Genomic DNA, 25,709 nt, shown 5'->3' with positions numbered 1-25,709 from the left:
ACAAAAAAACAACAGACTTAAAGGACATACTAGATCAACTCAATTTTAATAGATATCTTCAGAACTTTTCACCCTAAAACAGTTGGATATACATTCTTTTCAAGTGCTCAGGTACATTCTCTAGAATAGACCACATGTTAGGGCACAAAAGCAGTCTCAACAAATTTAAGAAGATTGAAATCATATCGAGCATTTTCTCTGATCACAAAGACATGAAACTAGAAATCAACTACAACAGAAAAACTGAAAAATACTCAAACACTTGGAAACTAAATAGCATGTTATTAAATAATGAATGGGTAAACAATGAGATCAAAGAAGAAATCAAAAAAATTCCTAGAAACGAACGATAATGAGCATACATCAACTCAAAATTTATGGGACACAGCAAAAGCAGTCCTGAGAGAGAAGTTCATAGCATTACAGGCATACCTCAAGAAGCTAGAAAAAGCTCAAATTAACAATTAGTCCCCACATCTAAAAGAACTAGAATAAGAACAGCAAGGAAAGCCCAGAGCTAGTAGAAGGAAGGATATAATAAAGATCAGAGCAGAAATAAATAAGATAGAGGCTAAAGAAACAATACAGAGGATCAATGAAACCAGGAGTTGGTTCTTTGAAAAGGTAAACAAGATCAATGAACCTTTAACCAGACTCACCAAGCAAAAAGGAGAGAGGACTCAAATAAATAAAATTAGAAACGAGAGTGGAGAAATAACAACTGACACAACAGAAATACAAATATTGTAAGAAAATACTATGAAGAAAGAACTGGACAACAAAAAACTAGACAACCTAGATGAAATGGGCAAATTCCTTGAAACATATAACCTTCCAAAAATTAATCTGGAAGAATCAGAAAACCTAAACAGACCCATTAAAACAAATGAGATTGAAACAGTTATCAACCCCCCCCCCCAAAAAAAAAAAGTCCTGGGCCTGATGGCTTCACAAGTTAATTCTACCAAATATTCAAAAACTAACTTCTATCCTTCTTAAGCTATATCAAAAAATTCAAGAGGAAGAAAGACTTCCAAGCTCCTTTTATGAGGCAAGTATAATTCTGATTCCAAAGCCAGGCAAAGACAACACAAAGAAAGAAAATTATAGGCCAATATCACTGATGAATTTAGATGCTAAAATCCTCAACAAAATATTAGCAAACCAGATCCAGCAATATATGAAAAAAATCATACACCATGATCAAGTGGGATTTATTTTTGGGAGGCAAGGCTGGTACAATATTTGCAAATCAATCAATGTAATTCATCACATAAACAAAAGGAAGGACAAAAACCACATAACAATTTCAATAGATGCAGATTAAGCATTTGATAAAATCCAGCACCCATTCATGATCAAAACTCTCAGCAAAGTGGGAATACAGGGAACACACCTCAACATGATAAAGGCCATCTATGACAAACCCACAACCAACATCATACTCAATGGGCATAAAATTATAAGCAATCCCCTTACGATCAGGAACAAGGCAGGGTGCCTCCTTTCACCACTCTTATTCAACATAGTTCTGGAAGTCCTAGCCACAGCAATCAGACAAGAAAAAGAAATAAAAGGCATCCAAATTGGAAAAAAAGACTTAAAACTATCACTATTTGCAGATGATATGAAATTGTATATAGAAAACCCTAAAGTCACTGTCAAAAAACTACTAGACCTTATAAATGAATTTAGCAAGGTGGCAGGATTTAAAATTAATACTCAGAATCAGAGGCATTTTTATACACTAACAATGAACTATCAGAAACAGAAATTAAGGAAGCAATTTCCTTTACCATTGCAACCAAAAAAATAAAGTGCCTAGGAATAAATTTAACCAGGAAGATTAAAGACTTGTACTCATAAAATTATAAAACATTGATAAAAGAAATCAGGAAAGATACAAACAAGTGGAAGCATATACACAGCTCATGGTTAAGAAGAATAAACATCATTAAAATGTCTATATTACACAAAGCAATTTATAAATTCAATGCAATACAGATTAAAATACCAATGACTTACTTCAAAGATATAGAACACATATTCCAAAAATTTATATGGAACCAAAAGTGAACACCAATAGCCTCAGCAATCTTGAAAAGGAAGAATAAAGTGGGAGGTATCACACTTCCAGATATCAAGTTATATTATAAGGCCATTGTACTCAAAACAGCCTGGTACTGGCATAAGAACAAGCATATAGATCAATGGAACAGAACAGAGAACCCAGAAATAAACCCACAGTTCTATGGACAACTGATATTTGACAAAGGAGGTAAGAGCATACATTGGAGTAAAGACAGCTTCTTCAGCAAATGGTGTTGGGAAAATTGGACAGCAACCTGCAAAAAAATGAAACTAGATCACCAACTCACACCATCCACAAAAATAAACTCAAAATGGATAAAATACTTAAATGTAAGCCGTAAAACCATAAGCATCTTAGAAGAAAACATAGGCAGTAAGCTCTCTGACATCTCTCGCAGCAATATATTTGCCGATTTGTCTCCACGGGCAAGTGAAATAAAAGACAGCATAAACAAATGGGACTTTATCAACTGAAAAGATTCTGCATAGCTAAAGTCAATAAGAACAGAATAAAAAGACAAATTACACAAGGGGAGAACATATTTGACAGTACGTCTGATAAGGGGTTAATAACCAAAATTTATAAAGAACTTGTAAAACTCAATACCAGGAAGACAAAAAATGCTATCAAAAAATGGGCAAAAGAAATGAATAGATACTTCTCCAAAGAGTTCATACAGATGGCCAATAGGCATATGAAAAAATGCTCAACATCACTAATCATTACAGACATTCAAATTAAAACCACAATGAGATATCACCTCACACCAGTCAGAATGGTGCTCATCAACAAAACAACACAGAATAAGTGCTGGCGAGGATGTGGAGAAAAGGGAACCCTCCTGCACTGCTGGTGGGAATGCAGACTGGTGCAGCCACTGTGAAAAACAGTATGGAGATTCCTCAAGAAATGAAAGATCGAATTGCCTTTTGACCCAGCTATACCACTGTTAGGAATATACCCCAAGAACATCATAGCACTGTTTGAAAAGAAGAAATGCACCCCCATGTTTATGGCAGCATCGTTCACAATAGCGAAAATCTGGAAAGAGCCCAAGTGTCCATCAGGGGAAGAGTGGATTAAAAAGCTTTGGTACATATATACTATGGAATACTACTCAGCCATAAGAAATGACGACATTGGATCATTTACAACAACATGGAGGGACCATGATAACATTATACTGAGAGAAATAAGTAAATCAGAAAAAACTAAAACTATATGATTCCATACATAGGTGGGACATAAAAATGAGACTCAGAGACATGGACAAGAGTGTGGGGGTTACAGGGTGGGGGGATGAGATGGAGGGGGTTGGCAGAGGGGAGGGGCACAAGGAAAACCAGTTAGAAGGTGACAGAAGACAATTGGACTTTGGGTGATGGGAATGTAACATAATCAAATGTCAAAATAACCTAGAGATGTTTTCTCTGAACATATGTACCCTGATTTATCAATGTCACCTCATTAAAATTAATCAAATAAAAAAGAATTTGTCTCACGGCTAATTCAGGCAGTTAGAAGAATAGTATAAGGATGCTAATTTTACTTCTCAGGCCACATCCTGCAAAAACGGCCTCAAGAAAATTGGTGATTTGGCTACTCTGATTTTGCCAACTGGATTTTAAAAAATAGGTCAGGAACATCCTGAAATGGAACTAACAATACATAGGCATAAATTTATAGGACTTTTAGATACTGGAGCTGATGTATCTGTTATTGCTAAACTACATTGGCCTCCTTTCTGGCTCACTCATGCAGCAGCCACAGAATTAGAAGGTATAGGGCAGAATAAATCCCCTCAACAAAGTTCTAGTTTTTTTACATTGGGAAGATTAAGAAGGTCATTCTGTATTTTTTAAGTTTTCTGTGCTCCCTGGATGGCCAGTTAATTTGTGGGATAGAGATGTTTTGAAAAATATGGGAGTGTTGCTTGTCAATGCTAATGGTTTAGTCAGTACTCAGATGCTTGATTGGGGATTTTTGCCCACTAAGGGACTAGGGAAAGAACAGCGAGGAATTCTCACTCCCATAGAAGTGGCACCGAATACCAGAAAGTGTGGATTAGGATATCAAAATTTAGCATAGGGGCCTTGGTAGCTCCTGCTACTCCAATAATGCATTGTGCAGACCCAATTACTTGGAAATCAGATAATCCTGTATGAGTAGACCAACAGCCCCTTTCTCAGGAGAAACTTAGGACAGCTGCTCAATTGGTACAAAAGCAGCTACAGCTTGGGCAAATTGAGTCATCAAATAGCCCATGGAATACACTTCCATATTTTGATCTTGTCACCACCTGGATTATTAAGGGGCATGGACGACCCTTACAGCTTATAGGTTTTGAGCCTTAAAATTATTGTTGTTCCTTTTTTCAAAGGATCAACAACAATGGCTCTGGGAAACTTCCACTAAATGACAAATCACTTTTGCAAATCAATGGACAACTTTATTCTGAAACAGTCAACTTAAAATTAGCTCAAAGACTAGAATTATATGCCATTATCATGGCTTTTCAGTATTTGCCATATTCCTCCTTTAATCTATATACAGACAGCAAATATTTACTTATGTTGTTTCCACTATAAAGACTGCTGTCTTAGGGACAACTGCGGATGAACTATTTCAGCAGTTCCTCCTTCTTCAAAGACTTGTATGTCAACATAGAGATCCATGTTTTATAGGACATACTCGAGCTCACTCCATGCTCCCTGGAGCTTTAATACAAGGGAATGCCCTTGTTGATCAAGCTACCCAAAAGAAAATTATTGGGAGCAACTATGACAGATCGAGCAATTCAGTCTCATACTATTCATCACCAGAACGCTGCAGCCCTGTGTAAACAGTTTCAACTCTCTCAGAAAGCAGCATGGCAGATTTGGAAATCCTGTCCAAGGGGTCCTATACTACAATCTGCCCCTTCATTTGGAGTTAAGCCTCAAGGACCCCTACCAGGACAACTTTGGCAAATGGATGTTACTCATATACCTTCATTTGGCAAACAGTCCTATGTCCACGTTACAGTGGATACCTATTCTGGATTTATAGTAACCTCTGTCAGAACAGCAGAGGCTGCTAAGCATGTTAAAGCTCATTGTTTGTATGCATTTTTCTATTATTGGATTTACTAAACTGGTTAAACTGACAATGCTCTTGCATATGTAGCAAAAGCATTTACTGTATTTTGTCAAACCTTTTGAATTATGAGTATTTCTTACAATCGTTAAAGTCAAGGTATTATTAAAGTGTACCCAGCAAATATTTTAAGGTCAATTTAAAAAAATTTAAAAGGGGGGAGTCATATCCTGGAACTCCTAAGGGTCTACCATATCATGCTTTTGACTTAAAATTTTTTTAATTTCTTTTGAATGCTGATGAACAGGAGATGCCAAATCTTTTTCTCCTGCAAACTTCTACCTTCTTTTATTTGATCCAGCTAATAACACCATTTTGTCTTTTTCCAAATAGCTCCAGATATACAGAAAAGGTTTATATAAGCAATTGGGTATCCTCAAACCCCTCAGTGAGATGTTCTGAGCATGGCTTTTAAGGTATCAAGAGGCAGAAAAAACCCAATAGAGATCAGGTGAACTACCAGCTTTTAGGATACACCCTTAAAGGCTCCAATGCCCAAAGGCGTCTCATAGGATTTCATCTGGGTCCTGCTTTAATAGTGAATAGGAAAGTCATTGAGCTAAAGCCTGACAGACTTACATGCCTCTGCTGTGGGGAAAAAGGGACACTGGAAGGTAGGCTTCCCCTTCGCTCCTCTAAGAGAGGGTTCAGTCTCTTCCAGTCCTGCTCCAGCCACCTATGACCTAACCTTGCCCAGAATGCTGGAGTCTGCCACTGAAGGCTTTAGGTGCCCAGGGCCGTCGGCTCCATCTACGACACTGTGGACGAGCCTAGGGTATTTCTTCCAAGAAGCAGTTAAACTGATCTCACTTGCACAAAGGCCACTTAACTATGTCTTGCTTGAATAGTCAGGTTTTTTATTCTTCCCTTGAAGATCTCTGTTGTTGGTGTTGATAGTCCTATTTTCTGCTGCTTTGTTTAATATATAGTGTTTTTTTTTATTCCTCCTACCTCATTGCCCCACTCATATTTCAGGCTGGGACTGACTCCTAATTTAAAGCTCTCTTTCCCCTTTTTGCCAACTTCTATTATGAATTTACATTTGCCACCCAGCTTAGTGTATCCCAAGGTTCTCTTTACCACGCCACAGTCGCAGAGCTCCAGGGAAAAGCAACGTGGTCTCATCTCTCCAGGCGGAGGAGAACAGAAGCTCCATCTCCACACATGCTGCAGATGGCTTTTCCAGTCTACCTGACTCATTACCAGCTAGAAGCAACGTTCATTGGGACTTGGACGTGAGCTGCAAAGTATAGAATTGTGACAACAATTCCAGTGCCATGCAGACTTTTTCCTGGGTGTGGACTTTTCCTGGACTCCTGCTTCTTGTGACAGCTGCTAACAGACTGAACTGGGGTTGGGTTGCATTTGCAGGGATTTGGAATGGTGTTGGTGCCAACTTGACTTGGTGAACATGTTAAGGACACAACTCTTTTATGGATTCTTGCTTTATTGGCCAAGAGTTTGCTTAAAGGCTTAATCACTGTAAAAAAAAATAGAAGACTGGATAAAGAAGATGTGGCACATAGACACTATGGTATACTACTCAGCCATAAGAAAGGATGACATCGGATCATTTACAACAAAATGGTGGGATCTTGATAACATTATAAGAAGTGAAATTAGTAAATCAGAAAAAAACAAGAACTGCATGATTCCATACATTGGTGGGACATAAAATGAGACTAAGAGACATGGACAACAGGCCCTGGCCGTTTGGCTCAGTGGTAGAACGTCAGCCTGGTGTGCAGAAGTCCCAGTTCAATTCCCGGCCAGGGCACACAGGAGAAGCGCCCATCTGCTTCTCCACCCCTCCCCCTGTCCTTCCTCTCTGTCTCTCTCTTCCCCTCCTGCAGCCGAGGCTCCATTAGAGAAAAGATGGCCCGGGCGCTGGGGATGGCTCCTTGGCCTCTGCCCCAGGCGCTGGAGTGGCTCTGGTCGCAACAGAGCGACACCCCAGAGGGGCAGAGCATTGCCCCCTGGTGGGCAGAGCGTCGCCCCCTGGTGGGCGTGCCGGGTGGATCCCGGTCGAGTGCATGCGGGAGTCTGTCTGACTGTCTCTCCCCGTTTCCAGCTTCAGAAAAATACAAAAAACAAAAAAGAGACATGGACAAGAGTGTGGTGGTTATGGGGGATGGGGAGGAGGAAGAGAGGGAGGGAGAGGGGGAGGGGCACAAAGAAAACTAGATAGAAGGTGACAGAGGACAATGTGACTTTGGGTGATGGGTATGCAACATAATTGAATGACAAGATAACCTGGACATGTTTTTTTTGAATATATGTACCCAGATTTATTGATGTCACCCCATTAAAATTAATAAAAATTTATATTTATAAAAAAAGAAATGCTTTTATAGAAAATATTACTTTTGATTTTCTCTCTTTACAAGTGAGTACATCTCTTAATCACAGAGAACCATTTGAATAAGAAAAAAGAAATGGACCACTACTTTTTCATCCAGTCATCTATTGATAAGCATTTGGATTGCTTTCATATCTTGGCTATTGTATATAACGCTGCAATGAATATTCCTTGGCCATAAAAATAAATAAGATCTTACTGTTTGTGACAACATGGATGGACCTAGAGGGTATTATGCTGATTGAAATAAGTCAGAGAGAGAAAGATAAGTACCATATGCTTTCACTTGTATGAAATCAAAAGAACAAAATAAATGAACAAAATAAAAACAGACCCATAGGCACTGAAAGCAGACTGATGGTTGCCAGAGGAGAGGGGGGTTAGGGGACCTGGTAAAAAAAGACGAAGGGATAAGAAACTACACATTGGTAGTCACAAAATAGACCCGGGATACAAAGTACAGCATTGGGAATATAATCAATAATATTGTGATAATTATGCATGGTGCCTGGTGGTGACTGGTAAAATCAGGGGAAACACTTCGTGAAGTATGTGATTATCTAACCACTATGCTGTACACCTGAAACTAATACAAAAGAATATTGAATGTAAAGTGTAATTGAAAAAAAATAAAAATATATAACTAAAAGCCTTAAAGCAACCATTAAAAAAAAAAGAGTAATGAGAGAGAGAGAACCACAAACTATGGAAGGTGATATCTTCAGATAGTATGTAAAACAAAAGAGTTTTAGAATATCACATTGTAATCAGGGAATATTGGTGCATTTTGATGAACTCACTTGCCACACTCAAGTGGAAGAACATTTTTTTATCTTTATTCATTTTTTAAGGATTTGGAAAATGCTAAATGGAAAATAATGAATAAATTGGGAAAAATATTACTGACACTAGACTATAAACAGAGATTCTTTGCTTCTCACTGGACTCTGAAGAAAAAATGCTCTTAGCATGGAGATTGCTTCCCATCCTTTGTAATCCCCAAGGAACACCTTCATCTCTGATGAAATGGAGGGTGTGGTCTTGGAAATTTGGCACACCCTGATTTTAATCCAAGCTTTGCGCTCACCATTGGCACTGCATTTAATTCACTTCTGCAAGTCTCAGTTTCCACAGGTGTTTACAAAATGGAAAGCCTCATTCTTCCCTTATTTGGTTCTTAGTAGGAATAAATAACATAATTGATATATGCTAGAGCAATTAGCACAATGCCTGGTATAGAATAGAAAATAAATGCTAGTGCTTCTTTTCTATCCAATAGTATGAACCTGATAATCATGAATGATCAATACAAGTAAATAATGGAAACTATTGGAGGAAAATATCAGTGGAATTAATATCATTTTTACTAGTATAAATTAATTTGAACAAACATCTGCTTTTGAAAGGAGCAGAAACAATGGTATTGTTATTTATTTATTTATTTATTTATTTATATTTTTTGTATTTTTCCAAAGTTAGAAGTGGGGAGGCAGTCAGACAGATTCCCACATGTGCCCGACCAGGATTCACCTGGCATGCCCCCCCAGAGGGCAATGCTCTGCCCATCTGGGGCCTTGTTCTGTTGCGGCTGGAGCCATTCTAGTGCCTGAGGTGGAGGCCATGGAGCTGTCCTAAGCACCCAGCCCAACTTTGTTCCAGTAGAGCCTTGGCCTTGGGAGGGGAAGAGAGAGACAGAGAGGAAGGAGAGGGGGAAGGGTGGAGAAGCAGATAAGTGCTTCTCCTGTGTGCCCTGACTGGGAATTGAACCTGGGACTTCCACACGCCAGGCCGATGCTCTACCGCTGAGCCAATCGGCCAAGACCTGTTTTTATTTTAATTTTGATGAGCAAAATAAGAATCCCACCTGTGTTATGGTAATTCATTTTCTGTTCTGTTTTTTAGAGAGAATGAGGCAGGGAGGAAGAGACAGAAACATTGAACTGCTTCTGTATGTGTCCTGACCAGGGAATCAAACTGGCAATCTCTGTGCTTGGGACAACACTCCAACCAATTGAGCTATCTGACCAGGGCTCGCTCTTTCTTTCTTCTTTCTTTCTTTCTTTCTTTCTTTCTTTCTTTCTTTCTTTCTTTCTTTCTTTCTTTCTTTCTTTCTTTTTTTTAGAGACAGAGAGAGGAAAAGAGAGAGAGTGGAAGGAGAAGAGAAGCATTCATTTGTTGTTCTACTCATTCGTGCATTTCTTGGTTGCTTCCCTTGAGTGTCCTGACCAAGGATTGAACCCCATAACCTTGTCAGTTCAGGACAACACTCTTAACCAACTAAGCTAATTGTCTAAGGCCACGATTAATTTTATTATTGATAAAGAATAAATGCTACTATTTGTTGACTTAGTATGAAACCAGGTGCTTGCCCCATAAAGATGGTAAAATACATCTTATAAGGATACTAAGGCTCTGAGTATTTACTCAGAGTAAATGACTTACAAAAATTTAAAGTTGAAAGTCTTTGCCTCTGGCGCACAGGACACCAGTGATAATAGGGAGAGAGGGAGTGATACTACATTACCTAATAAACTCTACAGACATAGTTGACCATTTAAAGTATGTGCATGCATAACTCTGAAAAAAAATTACACTTACTATTTAAATCTGGATTTTAAAAGCTCTTTTATGAGAAAACATAAATGAATCAGCTGTACCAGATGATTGTCAAAATATTTCAATAGGTATAAGATTTTATATTGTAAAATGTACTTTTGTAAATTCAATCTAATAAAATTCTACCACCTCTCTGTGTGGTAGGTAATTATTTTTCTCATTTTACAGCTGAAGAAACTCAGGTTTAGGAAGGTAAAGCACCTTGCCAAAGCCTACACGACAGGGGTGTGGCTGAAGCGAGGCAGGGAGGGAGAGACAGAAACATTGAGTTGCTCCTGTATGTGTCCTGACCAGGGAATCAAACTGGCAATCTGAGTACACAATTAGTGAGTAGAAGAGCCAGGATTTCAATGTGAATCCTCTCCATGATTTTGTATCTTATGGTGACAGAGATAAACCATTGCTATGAACATACCCTTATTTGGTTCACAATATAACTGAATCCATAATTAAATTTTTTTATTTTTTAAAATTTCTCTTATTTTCATATATTCTCTGCATAAAATTAACACTCTGAGGGTATGGTAATTTAATTTTTGTCTCATTTCGGTGTCTAAGTATTTTACTGAGCTTATCTAAGTAATTGAGTGAAATGTTCTATACTGGATATAAGATATTGTTATACCAGCAAATGAAGACAGCCCATGGCTAAGGTGTCAACATTATATGTTTACTGATAAATCAGGGAAGTAAGAAATATGCATTTGTTTTTCTTTTAGAGTTTTGACACTTTCAGGAAGAAGTGAACTAACATTCAAAATGTAGTCACAGCCCTGGTCAGGTAGCTCAGGATAAAGCATTGTCCTGGCACACCTGAGGTTGCTGGTACGTCCCTCGTCAGGGCATGTACGAGAAGCAATCAATGAGGGCACAACTGAGTGGAACAACTGAGTGGGACAATGAGGTGATGTCTCTCTCTCTCTCTTTCTCTCTCTTTGTCTTCCTCATCTCCCTGCCTTCTTTTCCTCCCCCACTGCAAATCAATGAGAAGAAATGAAGTGACAGTGTGATTGGAACCAGAGGTAGGGGCATAAAAATGCATCCTCTCATTTAATATGCACAACAATGGCTGAGACAAACAGTATTATCTCCATCTCAGAGTTGAAAAAATGGAGGTTTTGAGAGGCTAAGTAATTTAGGTAAAATCAGAAATATAGATAGGTTTTGACCCCTGGAAAATGCACTTGTACTGAGGAGGTCACTTCATGATGATGCGAGCAAACCAGGTGTCAGAATTTTCAGCTCTAATTCTCTACTTACCTTGACAAAGGAAGCATTCTTTACTTTTGCCGATGGTGCTTTAGCACATCCCAGGGTCAGGCTGTCTTTCAACAAAATAATGTACAACCTGAGAAGCATCCACAACTGGAACATCTTTAGCAGAAGCCCGAGTCTGTAAGCTCAAAGAAATGGGGGCTGGGGAAGAGAGAAAGTTAATGAAAATAATGGAAAATGATGTGATGCTGTGGAAACTTAGGTTTGGAAACGATTTTTAATCGAGTTCAGCCAGGAGAGCCTTTCTCTAGGTGTAACCGCGATGTAATCAATAACTGACATTCCCAGCCCTCTTGTCCCCCATGTGATTTTATGTAACAGATTTAATCGACCTAAAAACAGCCTTACTTACTTGCAGCGTTGGGTACACTGCCAGCAGAATAAGTTTCCCTCAGTCCATGCTGTGGGGGAGGGGGGATTTGCTGGACTTATACATGGTCATTTCTTAGTTGAAAGCTGTCGGGTCACCAGGCTTTAAATCCTTGGAAAACAAGAGTCTATGAGGCTACTTTGATAATGAAAGAAACTATAAAATGTGCTAAGAATCTCCTTTCACTGGGCTTGCTTTTTCCAAAAATGGAATTGAATTGAGTATCATGGAAGGATTCCATGATAGCCATGTTCAAAATGAACAAAGGAACCTGATTTATGGAGAAATAATTTACTTCTGTTGACATTATATAATCCATTAAGACCCTACCTCAAGGAAATGGACTAGACGTGATTGCTCAAGAGAAAATACCATTTCTTTGTAGAAACAGACAATGTACTATCTATGTGCCTCAGTTTACTCATCTATAGAATAAAAATGTCTCCCCTTGTCAAAATGGCACAAAGACTTCTGGACCTAAGCAACTCCAGAGAATATAGGTAGTACTTTTCCACTAATCAAATTCCTCTTTATACACTTTGTATTTTAGTGGTCTGAAAAGTCTTTCATGAGTCTCATATTGCTTGTATGTTTAATAAGGAAGCTGAGGTAGATTGTCTCTCAAGTCCTTCCCACCTGTAATGCCACTAACTGCATTTACACCAATGTCCTGGAAGGCAGCCTTGCAATCACAGAGCATTCCGGCTCCAGGAGCTGCTGTAGGAAACAGCCATGGCCCAGGAGGAGGACCTTGGGTTAGCAGACCTGCACTCACATCTCACTTCAGCCACACCCCTGTCATGTAGGCTTTGGCAAGGCGCTTCACCTCCCTAAACCTGAGTTTCTTCATCTATAAAATGAGGAAAATAATTACCTACCACACAGAGAGGTGGTAGAATTTTATTAGATTGAATTTACAAAAGTACATTTTACAATATAAAATCTTATACCTATTGAAATATTTTGACAATCATCTGGTACAACTGATTCATTTATGTTTTCCCATAAAAGAGCTTTTAAAATCCAGATTTAAATAGTAAGTGTAATTTTTTTTCAGAGTTATGCATGCGCATACTTTAAATGTCAACTATGTCTGTAGAGTTTATTAGGTAATATGGTATCACTCCCTTTCTCCCTGTTATCACTGGTGTCCTGTGCCCCAGAGGCAATGACTTTCAACTTTAAATTTTTGTAAGTCATTTAGCTCTGTATATCTAAATAATCTCATAGTGCCATTTCTTGAGGGTTTTTTTTTTTTTTTTGGTTTTAGGCAGTATATCACCCTAGCAATTATAGAAAATGAGGATTGAGCCAATTTTTATCCCTACCACCAGCAAATCGTGCACAGTATTCATATTTCTATTCTCTCAATATAAATGTACCAGAATATTACTTTGGCTGAATCTGTCATCAGTGTTTAAATTAATATGAATACATTCTCTTTACAGCTGAGACACAGAGTACTATACTTTTTTTCCTTGCACAGGTATTTGTTTGCCCTAGATTTAATAATTGTTTTGTTTATCTGCTACATTTTCTATGATCTTATTACTAATGCATCCTCAAATCCTTCCTCATATATATTAATGCATTATGTATTTTTACCAATTTTATCTTCTTGAAGACATCACTGGCCTTGGCTGTTGGTTCAGGGGTAGAGTGTCAGCCTGTTGTGTGGATGTCTCAGGCTCAATTCCTGGTCAAGGCACACAGGAGAAACAACTATCTGCTTCTCCACCTCTCCCACTCCCCTTTTCTCTCTCTCTCTCTCTCTCTCTCTCTCTCTCTCTCTCTCTTCCCCTTCTGCAACCATGGCTGAATTGGTTCAAGCACATTGGCCCCAGGCACTGAGGATGGCTCTGTGGAGCCTAGACCTCAGGCACTAAAAATAGCTTGGTTGCAAGCATGGCCCCAGATAGCCAAAGCATCAGCCTCAAATGGCAATTGCCAAGTGGATTCTGGTTGGTTGGAGCGTATGCAGGAGCTGTCTCTCTATCTTCCCTCTTCTCACTTGGAAAAGAAAAAAAAGCCATCACTGAAGGAACTATCTGATCTTTCAAAATGGACTTGGGGATTGCTAAGCCTACTGTCTTATGCCATCCTAGTACAACCTTTGTCATCATTCTGGGGATTTTTTTTTACCCCTCATAGTTAATTCTCTGTCTGGAAACCCGTGTCTACATCTTCATTGGTTTATTCCCTTTTTAAAACAGAGCACCTTCTCTAGTAACATTCTTGCAAATGTGTATATTTTGAGAACTTATATGTCTGAAAACATATTTAGTCTACCTTTATACTAGCTTAATAGTTTGAGCAGGTGTGGAATTTAAGTTGAAAGTAAATTTTCCTTATAATTTTTATGGCACTGTTCCAGTATTACTGTTCAAATGTCCAGGGTTGTTATGCTTCTTAGTATATTCCTCGTTTTTCTTTTTCAGATGTTCTCTTTCCCTGAATGTTCTGAAATTTTGTGATGATATGCCGGGGTCTATTTTCATTTATTTTGCTAGTGTGGGCATTAGATAGTCTTCATGTTTTCCTCCAGTCTTGAGATTTAATGAGCCTCTTCTTCTTGGCAGTTTTTAACTGAGGACTTTCATATTCATCTTCCACAACTTTACAGACACCTTTCTGTAACTTTTCTAATCAGAGTTTTATAGTTAGTTGTATGTAGCTATAACATACAAATAACATACCCCATTATGGAAACCTAACAGATTTTTGTTGTGTAAGTGAAAACTAAAATTACTTGTGATCTTGTGACAGCATGGGCATAGAAAAATAGTATGCAATATGGATATAAAAATGAATAACAGCTAGATTAGTGTTGATTTTCTGAAAATAGACTTCTACTTTAGAGATTTTATAATTTAATATAAATTACATATATATTTTTTGAATGAATGACTTACTTGTAACCTGAATGAGTTCTAGATTGCTATCTGCAACCACTTGAAACTTAAAAGGAGAGAAATAAAAATAGTTTGTGGTTCTTGAGGTTTTTAAAGACCATTAAACACTCATTGTTGGTTATAATCAGCATGTTTATAACCAAGGAAAAGGAAGTGTTTTGAAGACATTTGTGGGGGCTCAAACAAGAATATAATGGTGGCCCAGATATGTCTAAATATTTTAAATTTATACCTTAAGCTTTAAAAATGTTAAATAAAATATGCTTCATACCTTAACAAATATACTTTCATCAGGACCTGGAAGGCCAGATTGCACTTAAATTCAGGGATTTCTTGGCAGCCCAGGAGGACTTAGTCTTCAGCTTTCCTCTTTAATCTTTTTACTTCCCATCAGGTATGTCTGGTCTTTTAGACACTCAACTGACACTCATGTAGACACAGAGATACTAGAACTACATGGCTGAGCTCCATTCACATGCTCTGCAAACAGTTGCCCTTTGGTCAATGGTTGGGAAAATGGTAAGTACACTTATGGCCCAGTCAACACTTGGGAGATCAGTCTTGGAACAGAATCCTATACAAGCACTGAAAGTGGCCTAGGAGCTAACGGGCAAGGAATTCCAAGTTTCCATGCAGAGACATCTAGAGGGCAGGCCTAGGGATTCCAGGTGGCCCTGTCCCTTGGGCCCCATGGGCTCCTGCATAGGGAGAGGGCCAGAATGAGGCGCTCAAATGCAGGGTCTGGGCAGAGTCTCCTTCTGCATGGAGCTGAAGGTGGGACTCCCAGAGAGTAAGAGGACCCTGGCTGTGATCATTTGGTCAGTTGATGGCAAATCTGAGAAGGCAACACAGGTTGTTCTGGTCTATTCCTTTGACCTCTCACTACTTCTGCCAAGTCCTTAATCAGTTCCATTAACCATACATAAAGGAACTGAACAAGTTTAGTTCTTTTACTTTATATTTAAAAAAATAGTAATGGAACATGAGGCTTCTTGATAGCTTATGCCGGTCCAGCCTAAATCATAAATCAGAATTTAAATGTCTCGTGGTTTGAGGTAAGGCCTAAGATGACGTTATCCTCCCCTTTTATGAAGCCTTGGAGGCTTGCAAACCCAGATTTAGACTTAGTGGTTTGGATATTAAAAACTGGTTACTTTCCTTGGGTTTTATGTTACCACTTCAGATTCTGCTAGACAAGAAATAAGAGATACGGTAAGAAAGTTTGGAGCCCAAAGAATGCCCACTGAGGGGCCCTGGGAAGGACTCCAAACAAGAATTTGAAAAGTCAAAACATCTTTGCTCCTGATGAACTGACTGATTAACTTGGAAGGAGCTAAATTTTAAATTTCAAAAACTTGATAAATAACTGATATCTTAAGCAAAATTTAGAGTCCTTCCTTCCCCCAGCCACCAGTTGCCTTTGTTCTGCTTTCATATTTATAAAGAACCTGTGATTGGATGATAAAAGCTGCTCCATAGAACTGTGTGTCACAACCGTGATGGCTTAGGTGAAATTAACAAATCCCTTAGAACCAGAAATTTCCACATAAAAATATGTAGGAACAGATTATTTCACTGGAAAATTCTATTTATATTTGAGAAAAACAATATTAATCCTACCCGAAGCTCTTTCCAGAAAGAAAGGATACAATAATCCTCAATTCATTTATTGAATTCAGAATGATCCAAATATTGAATTCAAACAAGACAGAAGAAAATTGCAAACCAATATGCCCCATGAACATAGATGGACAAATCCTTTTAAAAATGTTAGCAAATCAGCTGACCAGGCAGTGGTACAGTGGATAGAGCATCGTGCTGGGACACTGAGGACCCAGGTTCTAAACCCCAAAGTTTCTGGCTTAAGCATGGGCCCATCCGGCTAGATCATGGGCTCACCAGCTTGAGCATGAGGTCACTGGTTTGAGCCCAAAGGTCACTGGTTTGAAGCCCAAGGTCACTGGCTAGAGTCCAAGGTGGCTGGTTTGAGCAAGGGGTCACTCACTCTGCTGGAGCCCCCCAGTCAAGGCACATATGAGAAAGCAATCAATGAACAACTAAGGAGCCACAACAAAAAATTGATGCTTCTCATCTCTCTTCCTTCTTGTTTGTCTGTGCCAGTCTGTCCCCCCACCCCCACTCTCCCCTCTCTCTCTCACTCTCTTTCTCCAAAAAAAAAAAAAGTTAGCAAATCAAATCCATCAACATATAAAAATGATAAGGCAGTATGAGATAGTTGGGAATCATCTCAAGAATGTTACTTGGTTCAGCTCTTAAAGTTTGTTGATATACAACTTACCACGTTAGCAAGATATAGGAGAAAATTATGGCAGAATCACAATTAATGCAAAAAAAGTACCCACTCATGATATTCTTGGAAAACTAGAAGGGAAAGAAATTTCCTCAACCTGATATAAGACATCTATGAAATCTCTGAAAAGCCTATAGCTGCTATTATACTTGATGTTGTATAGAAGGCTTTTCCCTCTCAGATTGGAAACAGAGTCAGGATACACGATCTCATCATTTCTATTCAAGGTTGTTTTGGAGATCCTAGCCAGTGCATTAAGACTTGAAATAAGAATAAACAGCATGCATATTAGAAAGGAAGAATTAAACTATAGTTATGTGCCTATGAAGAAAATAAGCTGATATGTATAGAAAATGTTAAGAAAACTACATGAAAATGAATATAATTAATAAGTGAGTTTAGCATATTGTCAGGATGTAAATACAATGTACAAAAATGATCTTTTTTATACACTAGCAATAAACAACTGGAAAATAAATATTTTAAAAATCACATCCAATGGTATGAAAAACAACATAAAATATTTAGGAATGTGTTTATTGAAGCGGGTATAAGACCTCCTTACTGAAAACTAAAAAAAAAAAAAGTTGTAGAGAGAAACAAACAAACAAACAAATCCTAAATTGGTGTAATGGGGGGCACTCTCTCCACTGTGCCACCACAGGCCAAGCAGGCAGGACTTCTGAGAATCTTAAAGACCTTGTCCCACAGCAGCCCTGGTCCAAAAGAAAGAAGCTTCTCTTAAAAAGAATTACAGTTGTAGCTTTGGGAATATCTAATGAATCCTAAATTCACAGAAAAACATAACTTTTAAAAAGTTGTATTAGAAAAAAACCCACCAACTTTACAGACATGTGGTTCTTCTCCTTTGCAGTCATCATTCTGTTCCCTCTGGAGCAGCTTCTGCAGCTGCTAGTCTGTAGAAGCTGCTCTCTCAGTGGACGGCAGTCAATGTCCTCCTAATAGCATATCAAGTGGACTTCTATTTTTTCTTATTCCCCTTGAACATTTTTGGAATATTTCACACTATTGATTTCTTCTGTTTTCTTGAAACTTTTCTTTCCTGCTGACACTTCACAAACTTAGTTCTGTTTCTTCAGTTAATTCATCTATGACCCCTTTATAAGTCTTCTTTCTCTTGCTCGCTAAATAAAGTTAGTTCTTGGTCAGCTACTCCTTTTTCTCTGTGTTAATTTCAAAGGTAGCCTCATATTAATCCTATGACTTCAACTGTCATGTCTATTTGGAAATGTAAATCTCCATCTTCACACCCTGCCTTAATTGCAGAACGCTAGTCCTACCATTTCAACTGATTTTAGATCAATACGCCAGGCCTTGAAGCCCAACTCATTTAAAGCAAAGTCTGAACTTTATTTACCCTTGTATCTCCAGAGCCTAGCACAGTGCCTAACATAGTGTTTAACAGGTAAATGGGTATGAAATTTAGTGATTTATTTGCTGTTAGGGGTGATTAATGTGGTAAGTGCAAGGATGACCCCTAATTATTATTTGGGTAACTGCAGAGATGATGGTTGTTAACTGAGATAGGGAATAGAGAAAGAAGAGAACGTGAAAAAGAGGAAGAAAAAAAGAAAAAGAACTGCATGCAATTTGAAAGTATGTTGAGTTTGAGGTTCCAACTGGACCCTGACACCAGAGTGAACTTTCTACAATTCAGCTTGATCATGACACGACTTCCTTGTTCAAAAGCTTTCTGTGGTTGCTCACTGTCGACCGAATCCATATCAAACACTCTATCCTGGAATTTAAGATCCCTCACAATCTGGCCACTACTTAGTTTTCTGAAATGATCTCAGATCCTTCCCTCCTACCAAACATCTGCTTTTTGTCTCCTGGGCGTGCATCAGAAGTCCCGCCTACGGGGCCACTCCTTTCATCTGGAATGCACTCCTTTTTCAAAAGCCCATCCACACTTTAAGAATCCACTCAAATAACACTTTACATCATTAGAATTGTTTCTCCAATTACCCCGGACAGAAAGACTTCTACCTCTGAGGACATATCAATCTTGTTATATGCAACGATCATATAACATTCCTCATGCTCGTGATGTAGCTAGCGCATATATGTTTTATTACACCTATGAGACTTCAAGCTTTAAGAGGGTAGAGATTGTGTTTCATTTATGTTTTCAATCTTTCCAAGCACCTAGCCTATGGTCATGCTTAAACAATGAAGCAGCCCATTGTTTACCAGCAGAATGAGTTTGTTCGGGTATGGCAGAGAATTACAATTTGGCACAAGCTAACTACAGCAAAATCATAGGCAAATCCAGAAAACAAAGGAGGGAGTTGGAAGGGTGGTTTTGAACAAAAGCCCATTGGAGGGGAATGAGAGTTGGGTGTCATCCTGGTTTTTCATTTGCTGGGTTGTTGCTGGGCAAGGAGAAAAATCTTTCTCCTACTGGGGTAGTGAAGCAAGCTAAGATGCTAAGACCTGTTGAGGTCTTTTGAAAGGTGACCAGCAGTGGGGTGTGAGAGCTACCCATTAAGGGCTTCCCCACTCCATTTAAAATAAGGTTTTCTTTATTTTCACATCACCTTGAAACATATGATAAATGCTTAATAAATAATGATAAAATGAAAGGAGAGAATAGACATGAATGAATAATAAAAGGCAAGAAAGAATAAATAGATAAAATACTTGAGTAACTGTTTTCAAGTTGCTTTTACATATATACTCTTCAGCAAGTTCTTAATAACTATACTGAATGTACCAACACTGAAGAACACTTCAGTTCAAGAGAAAATGAGAAACCAAGAAATATTGAATGACTATCAGAGTTTGGGCTAATTGATCCATGGCTTGGAGTCTGTGGTTGTTGGTTCCAGGTAGACCTCCTGTGACATTTAGTAGAAATAGACAGTAAAAATAGAAGCCAAGTGAAATGTTTATATTTCTCCAGGCTCACTATATATAAATTATTAATGCTTCCTCATACTACATTTCCCTGAATATATTTAAATGTGAATACATTGGTAGAAGCAGAAAATACATTTATATTTCCATTGCTCTGATGTAATTTATAAAAGTAACATTTATTACGTATTTTTGATTACAAAATACATATGTATTAATTGTAGAAAATTTGTAAAGTGCAGAGAATCACAAAGGTAAAATTAAAATTACTTCTAAACTCCCTTCAGAAATATATCTTTTAGTATATTGGCATATATTACTTCAGGTTTTGTGGGGGGGGGGTTGCTAAGTTTGGAACAATGCCATCTTCTAATTTGCTTTCCTCCATTTAATATACTTAGAATATTTTCTATATAATGAAGTATTCTTAATAGATCATAATTTTTGATGGTTGATGCATATTCCATCATATCCACACATTATGTAGTCAATCTGTTATAATTGGTTATTTATCTTATTTGGAACATTTCATAGTCATACATAGCTCTGTGATAAACATTCTTATACTCATAACTTTAGCACCTCGCATTACAGTTTGGTAAATTTCAGTTGTGAAATTAGTCACTCAAAGATGTGTACAATGTTATAGTTTTTCATGCATATTGCCCAAAGAGTTTTTGTTGATTTTGCTTTGCTTTAAGAAATTTACACTCTCAGGAGATCCAAGATGACAGCAGAGTTGGTGGAAGCTACATTCACCTTCTCCCAGGACCAAACTAGAATTATAACTAATTTATAGAAAAATCATTCCAAATAATCAATTATAGACAAGCTGAAAAGAAGTCTTATAATTAAGGTACAGAAGAAGCCACCCTGAGACTGGTAGAAGGACTGAGAAGTGAAAAGGGCTGGCTCCTCTCTCACTGGGCAGGACAGTGGCTGAGGTTCCAGAGGGATATCTCAGTTGTGGGAAGGTTCCCCCTGAGAATCATGGGGCCTAACCCTCAAGGTAGGCTCCCCAACCCAGAACACCAGAGCCAACACAACATCTGGCTGTGAAAAGCAACAGGGTTTCTGTCTGCCAGAGAGAGACAGAAGTCTGCTAGAGATACAGGTGCCTTCTTAAAGGGCCAATACACAAAATTTCATTTGCAATTACTCACCTTGGGCCCCAGGGGAGGGAGAGTGGAGTGGATTAGAGTTGCATGAGGAGAGTCTGAGGTTTGTGGCTCTGGAGAGCTGAAGAGACAGCTGCCAGGATCTCTGTGTTGAGTCACTCTCCCACATTGCAGACAGCATTTTCCTTGGGTGGAGCTTTCCCCTTTTTGCAGCATCAGCCTGGGGAAGAGCAGTAGCCCCACACTGTGGACTTCCTCTTGCCCCATACTCTGGAGCTCATGCCCAGATGAAGAGTACAGCTAGAGGATTTTCAGTGACTGAGCCTAACAGGCAGCCATCAAGCAGGCAGAGGCAGGTGGAGGTGGATCTCAGGATGTGTTGGGACATTTGTTGACTTGCCTGTGGGCCTGGTGATGGTAAAAGCTGACCATGGTGCGCAGCTTGGTCCTACCCACATACACCCAAGCCCAGCAGAGGCAGCCACTAACTGTGGATCCTTTGTAGCTCCAAACAGGTTGCCCAGGGCCAGTCACAGACAGCATCTTACACTGTCCTGTACCAGAAACCAAACACACTCAAGTCGCTAGCTTAAGAAAACACCAGAGCAGGATCAAACAAGCTTCACAAGCAGAATATTCAAAGGGAAATATCAGCAGGCATCAGATTCCATTGTGGCAAATTTTGCTTTAAATGATTGGCATCTGCATAGAAGCTCACACACCATGGTTGGGGTTGAGTCTCACAGTCAGCAAACCTGAGGGTTGATTGCACATACAAATGGGTCAATAACATGAAAAAGGACATAGAAATCACAGAAAAGGGCCAGTCAGAAATGAAGAATACACTGGAAGAAATAAACAGTAGGTTGGATGAAGCAGAAGATAAAATCAATGATTTGGAAGACAAGGTTAGAAAAAAATACCCAATTAGAAGATCAAAAAGAAAAAAGAATTAAAAAAAATGAGGATGGTTTAAAGGATCTTTGGGATACCACGAAGCATACCAACATCTACATCATAAGGGTACCAGAAGAAGAAAAAGAGAGAGCAAGTGATCAAAAACCTAGTTGAAGAAAAAAAATGACCAAGAACGTCCCTAAACTGGTGAAGAAAAAAGACACACAAGTCCGGGAATCACAGAGAGTACTAGACAAGATGGAACCAAAGAGGCCCACACCAACACACATCATAATTAAAATGGCAAAGGTTAAAGACAAAGAGACAATATTAAAAGCAGCAAGAGAAAGACAGCCGGTTACCTACAAGGGAGATCTCATATAGCTGTCAGCAGATTTTTTCAACAGAAACACTCCAGGCCAGAAGGGATTGGAATGAAATATTCAAAGTGATGAAAAGCAAGAACCTATGACCAAGACTATTTTACCTAGCAAAGATGACATTAAAATTAAAGGAGAAATAAAGAGCTTCCCATACAAAAAAAAGTAAAGAAGCTTGTTATCACCAAACCAGCATTACAAAAAATGATAAAGGGCCTGCTTTAAAAAGAAGAAGAAGGGGGAAAATAACCCAGAAAAACATAGTTAAAAGACTAAAATGTGTAGATGACATCAGAGTAATGGCTCGGTAGGAAGCGATACTGATAAATCTCCCCAAAAACTCAACAAGATCTTCAACCAGAAACAGAAAAATCTATCCTTGGAGTCTCCAGATGTTCCGCAATACACCCGAAGGTATGGTCGAGAGAAAAATTGGCTAAATATATAATCACACCCTGAAGGAAATAGGGAGTAAGAAATGCTCTGCCTTCCTCACTAACCTAAATAGGGCTGCTTTCACTGGGAACTGAGAGTATAGAAACTGAGGCGGGCAAGGGGGGTGAATAGATCCAGGCCGCGGCACAAACGGCCGAACCAGGCTTTGACACGGAGATCCAAGCCAAGGAAAAACTGTGACTGTGGCAACCCAGGCAATACAAGCTAACACTCGCGCCAAACCCAGATAAAGAAAGACAAGTAGGGCAGCCATTCACCCCGATCTCCTGGTCAGCACGTGCAGATAGTGGGTGAGAGATTCCTTCAAAAGCGCCGGGAGTGGGCGCCCGTGTTATCCCACAGAGAGGCAGAGTCAGAGGCCTTTGTGTGGGCCGAAAGCAAAATCTCCAGGCCACCCCAGCGCCCTGAAAAAGCCACGCATAGGGAGGGAGCGAGAGCTAATTCCAACGCTGGAACTTTTCCGTGTGGGCTGGGGTTTCACTCAAAGTGTGTGGCAGCCAGCCTGATATCCTGGTCAGTGTGCACGGAGAGTGGGTAAGAGATTCCTCCAAGCACCTCGGCAGTGGCAGAGAGACCACAGAGAGGCAGAGTCAGGGGCCTTTGTGTGGGCCAAAAGCGGAATCTTGGGCCACTCCAGCACCCTGAAAAAACTGTGGACGGGGAGGGAGAGAGAGCTAAATTCTAACTCTGGAGCTTTTCTGTGTGGGCGGGGATTTCACTCAGAATGTGAGACTGCCGGCCTGATATCCTGGTCTGTGCACGCAGATAGTGAGCGAGAGATTCCTCCGAGCACCCCGGGAGCGGGTACCCTCGCGCCTGCCCGTGTTACGGGACAGAGTGGCAGAGCCAGAGGTCTTTGTGTGGGCGGAAGCCCCGCTTGATTATGCTAGCAGCTCTGACTGACTGAGCCTTACCCAGAGCCCTGTGCTGAGTGGGAATAGAGTGGGGGAGTTGCCAGCTCTTTGAGCCTCTTAGTCTCCAGGCAGAGGCAGCAGCAACCTCATAGCTGGATTATCAGGCTACTAATTGAGGAAGGAAAGACTAGGAGAGAGGCTCCAGGAACACGGACTCTCTCACTGTTGGAGCCTACAAATGCTAATGAGCCTCAACTGCCAACAAGACTGAAGCCCAATACATGACATCGCCATAGAGACTTATCAACTGCAAACCTCTACCTGAGTGTGCCACAGGGGCAGAACCCGGGGTACAGAGTCACCAACCAGGAAGAGGGAGAAAAAAGAAAAAGCAAGAAGATAACCTCTCAAAATCAAGAATAATTCACAGACTTTATAACCTATCCCATTTTATTATATTTGTTTGTTTGTTTCTCTTATCTTCATCCTTGATTTTTTTTCCCTCCTCTAATTTGGTCGTTTAATTCTCTGCTGGTCTTACTCTCTCCTCTCTTTGAACTACAGTACCCATAAGTGTTACATCTCCCATTATTTTATCTTTCCTCTTCCTTTCTCTCTATGAGGGTTGCACTCCAAACCCCTTAACTCTCTCTCTCTCTCTCCTCTTTTTTCTTTTTTCTTCTTTTAGTGGTTCCCTCTTTTTTCTCTCTCTTTCTTTTCTCCCTCTATATTAGTTTCTTCCGTTCTCCTTTACGTCTCCTCTCATTCAATCCTCAATAACGAACAAATTATCTTATCTGGGACTCAAACTTATGTTTGTGGCATTTTGGGGTGTTTTTACTTCACTTTTTAAACTCACTACCAGTGCTCCATCCCTGGCTCTCCATTTTATCTAGTTCTAGATCCACTAAATACAATAGTAATTTTTTAATTTCCCCTCCATTTTCCTGTTTCCCTCTTATTCCTCTCATCATATCTCTTAGTCAACCAACACCTAAAAGCAAATCATTTTATTCTTGATCCAAATTTTTTTTCTTATTTGCTTTTTGTGGGTCCATACCCCTATTTTTTGCCCATTTATTACTTCTCCCCAATTCAGGCCCTCTATTACAGGCATTGTTTGTTCTAGTTAGTACAATATTATTCACAGTTCACCACAAGATTTTCTCAAGGAAGAGGGGAGGGGAAAGGAGAGGAAAAAAGGAGGGGGGGAATAATTTCCGTTTTTTATTTTATTTTATTTTTAATTTTTAATTTTTTAAAAAAAATTTTCTATTTTTATTTTTATTTTTTTTACTTTTTATTCCTTATTAAATCTCATTAATACTATCAACAAAACCACCCTCACATGCCATTAAGGAAGAGAAAATTGAATATCATGGATACAAAAGAAAGAGAGGTAACAAAGATAGATGATGAAAAATCTATGGAGAAAAAATTTAATATATTGGAAACCTTGGAGTTAAATGACAGAGAATTTAAAATAGAAATCCTAAAAATACTCAGAGATATGCAAGAAAACACAGAAAGGCAATTTAGGGAGCTCAGAAAACAACTCAATGAACACAAAGAATATATTTCCAAGGAAATTGAAACTATAAAAACAAATCAAGCAGAGATGAAAAACTCAATTCATGAGCTGATAGAGGAGGTAACAAGCTTAGCTAATAGAACAGGCCAGGTAGAAGGTAGGATTAGTGAAATATAAGAAAAGCAAATTGAGGCACAACAGAGAGAAGAAGAAAGAGACTCAAAAATTAAAAAAAATGAGATAGCCCTACAAGAATTATCTGACTCCATCAAAAAGAATAACATAAGAATAATAGATATATCGGAGGGAGAAGAGAGAGAAAATGGAATGGAGAACATACTCAAACAAATAATAGATGAGAACTTCCCAAGCCTGTGGAAAGAACTAAAGTCTCAAATTCAAGAAGCAAACAGAACTCCGAGTTTTCTTAACCCGAACAAACCTACTCTAAGGCATATCATAATGAAATTGGCACAAACCAACCGTAAAGAAAAAATTCTCAAGGCAGCCAGGGAAAAGAAGA

At 39.0% G+C, this 25,709-nt stretch overlaps 1 long non-coding RNA gene across 1 annotated transcript in view; it reads right to left on the bottom strand.

Annotated features, from left to right (window-relative positions):
- The window catches only part of LOC136320101 (uncharacterized), a 42,666-nt gene extending 21,448 nt beyond the window's left edge, over positions 1 to 21,218 (bottom strand). Inside the window, exons 1-2 of the long non-coding RNA XR_010728261.1 lie at positions 21,114 to 21,218; positions 11,463 to 11,618 (exon numbers count right to left, since the gene is read on the bottom strand). This is a non-coding gene — a long non-coding RNA (uncharacterized lncRNA). The remainder of the gene's footprint in view (positions 1 to 11,462; positions 11,619 to 21,113) is intronic.
- Between the last annotated feature and the right edge of the window lie 4,491 nt (positions 21,219 to 25,709).

This window comes from Saccopteryx bilineata, chromosome 1 (assembly GCF_036850765.1).
Source record: "Saccopteryx bilineata isolate mSacBil1 chromosome 1, mSacBil1_pri_phased_curated, whole genome shotgun sequence".
Classification (NCBI taxonomy): Eukaryota; Metazoa; Chordata; class Mammalia; order Chiroptera; family Emballonuridae; genus Saccopteryx; species Saccopteryx bilineata.
The sequence above is the reverse complement of the archived record's forward strand: the minus strand, read 5'-3'. Positions and strand labels throughout refer to the sequence as shown.